This window comes from Otolemur garnettii, unplaced genomic scaffold (genome assembly GCF_000181295.1).
Source record: "Otolemur garnettii isolate 467f Iridium unplaced genomic scaffold, OtoGar3 scaffold00029, whole genome shotgun sequence".
In the NCBI taxonomy this organism is placed as follows: Eukaryota; Metazoa; Chordata; class Mammalia; order Primates; family Galagidae; genus Otolemur; species Otolemur garnettii.
The window spans coordinates 14,430,661-14,433,861 of record NW_003852424.1 but is presented as its reverse complement, the minus strand read 5'-3'; positions in this window follow the sequence as shown (position 1 = coordinate 14,433,861).

Genomic DNA, 3,201 nt, shown 5'->3' with positions numbered 1-3,201 from the left:
TCTCAAAAAAAAAAAAAAAAAAAAAGCAAAGAAAAGAAAAAGAAAATAAACGGTCGATGTGGTGGCTTACCTGTAGACCCAGCACTCTGGGGGAATGATTGCTTGATGCCAGGAGTTAGGGGATGCAGTGAGCTGTGATGATGCCACTGCATTCCAGCCTGGTCATTGGGAGAAGGGAGGGGAGGGAGACAATAAATAAGGACAGTAGATGGTGTACTGTGCCCTTGAGAGGTTAGGTTGCATGAAAAGATACCAGGTAAGGGAAGAACAGGCCCAAAGGGGGACACAGCATATGCAAAGGCCCAGTGGTGGGCCCACAGGCAGCAGGGGAGCGGGTGGGAGCTGCATCAGGGAGACTGTGCAGGATTGTGGAGTGGAGACTGGGAGCAGAGCCCAAAGACAGAGCCACCTGGAGAAAATTTCAAAATCCCAGTACCCAGGCTGATACCAAAGTTGATGCCCTAAATTCATGGGTGGCAGAAATGGGTGATCCTTGTGAAACTCAGAGGCAAGGCTCAGGGGTCCCTGCACCACAGGCCAGGTGAGGAGCACCCTGGACTTCCCCTCCTTCCTTCCTCTCCAGTTTCAGAGCTACTGCACCTTTAAAAGAATATGCCAAATTAACAGCTGCTATCATTAATATGCAAAAATGCAAATCAGCAGGTGATTATGCCACAGCCCCCAGAGGATATTTCTGACTAGATGGATTCTATTGTCAAGGAGGTTTGGAGGGACTGTGTTCATGGTGGGAGGAATGTCAGAGAAGTAACATGCAGAGGGGGAGGGTGCTGGGGCAGCTCAGCTCCCTGACTTTCTGCACCCTTGTCAGGGCACACATGGCCTAACCCTAACCCTCCCTAGGCCCTTGGCCAGCAGGGGCTGTCCCTGACCACCAGCTGGCAAAGGTAGCCAAGTCAGGTTCACTAAGCAACCTAGGAACTAGACTGAGTGTACCTGAACCTCAGGGCCTAAACTAGTTGTGTCCCAGCCAGAATCACTCCATGACCCAATCTGACCACATGCTCTGATTGTATGCAGAGCTTCCAGTGCCTAAAAAGTATCCTCTTAGTGACTGCTTCCAATGTCTAAAAGGTGTCCCCTTAGTGACCACTCCTACCCTAGCTCTCACTCACCCCATAGGCAGCAAGGGAGTTTCTGGAAGTGGAGACTCACATGGACCCAGCCACAGCTTGGGCCAGCTAGGGTGGCCAACTGTTGGGGGGCGGGGGGGACAGAGAGAGACAGAGGGACACAGAGAGAGACAGAGACATAGAGTCAGAGAGTCAGAGAGAGATAGTGATAGAAATAGAGAGACACAGAGTCATGGAGAGAGAGAGAAAGAGAGATAAAAAGACAGAGTGACAAAGAGACAGAGACAGAGACAAAGAATGACAGAAACAGAGATAGCAACAGAAAGATGAGGAGAGGGAGATCCAGAAGAGATAGGGAAAGTGACCCCAGCACTCCCCCTCCGCAGAGGCTCCCTTGGCCTAAGACCAGCCACCAGCTGCCCTCTCCTCCCCCACCTGCCCCTGCCTGAGTGGGGGCTGGGCTGTACAGAGCCCCAGCTGCTGCTGCCACACACTTGGCAGCCTTTTAGTGGCCCCACCAGCTGCCTTGAGACCCCGCAGCACCCTGGGGCTGGAGGAAATACTTTCAGCCTGGGCTGGGCTTCCAGGTACCTCTCAACCCCTTGTGAGCTCAGACATCCCTCCTCTGGGCTCATTTTCCTCTCCTGTGAAGTAGGGACCACCCCCTTCAGTTTGTCCACCCACTGAGTGCCCACTTTGTGCTAGGGAGACACAGCAGCCAGCCCAGGCCTTGGGCTGCCCTAAAAGGCATGCACACCTGATAGTTCCAGATGCAGATAGGGTCAAGGGAGAAAAAAAACCATAAACTAGCTTAACAGGTTAAAGTAGCGGTTCTCAACCTGTGGGTTGCAACCAATGAAAATACACCCTGCATATCTGATTTTTACATTACAATTCATAACAGTAGCAAAATTATAGTTATGAAGTAGCAAAAAAATAATTTTATGGTTGGGGGTCATCACAACATGAGGAACTGTATTAAAGGGTTGTGGCATTAGAAAGGTTGAGAACCAATGGGCTAGAGAGTGCTGGGAGAAAGGTGCTCCTATCTGAGGGACCAGCTTATGCAAAGTCCCTGAGGTCAGAATGAGAAAATGGTGTCCAGAGTTTTCATGGGAGAATCAGATAAAATAAACCCAGGGCCAGCCATGCCAGGCACACAGAAGGAGCTCCATGTGCCCTAATCTGCGCCTTCCTCACATTCTTCCCTCCTCCTGGGCCTGGTCTGACCTAGCACTGGCTGTGGGGGCCTCTGCCCAATTCTATGTGCCCCCAGCCTCCTGGGGCCCCCACATTGCCTGAGAGCAAAGTCATACATGGGACAAGAACAGTGAGTTGGCGGCTAAATGCTTTGTTCTTCTCTGTGCCCATTTTGCAAACCATGTAAGTGAAGTCCAGAGAGGCCACAGGCAAGCCTGGAACCTGGCATTTGGCCCTGAGAGCCCAAGTGCTAGGAAGAACCACAGGGTTCTGAGGCAAATAGAAAATCCGAGACCAGCAATCTAAGGGAGGAGGGTGGCTCCATGAGGTCACATGATCCAGTTCCTCTCTGGCAGCATAGGGCTGTCCTTGACCTCTGGGAAGGAGTGTCCTCACATACCTGCCAATGTTCAGGCCTAAGTCACAAACACTGCCCTCTGACATCTCTGGGCTGTGACTTTCCTTGATTTCTTCCTCCATTAAAAAAAAAAAAGTATCATGGGGTGTCATGGCTCCTGCCTGTAATCCCAGCACTCCAGGAAGCTGAGGCAGGAGGATTCCTTGAGCTCAGGAGTTTGAGACCAGGATGAGCAAGAGCAAGACCCCCTTCTCTACAAAAAAATAAAAAAAATTAGCTGTGTGTTGTAGCAGGCACCTATAGTCCCAGCTACTCAGGCCCTGAGGCAGGAGGATCACTTGAGCCCAGGAGTTTGAGGTTGCTGTGAGCTAGGCTGATGCCACAGCACTCCAGTCCTGGCAACAAAGTGAGACTCTTATCTTTTTTTTTGAGACAGAGCCTCAAGCTGTCTCCCTGGGTAGAGTGCTGTGGCTTCACAGCTCACAGCAACCTCCAACTCCTGGGCTCAAGCGAGTCTCCTGCCTCAGCCTCCCAAGTAGCTGGGACCACAGG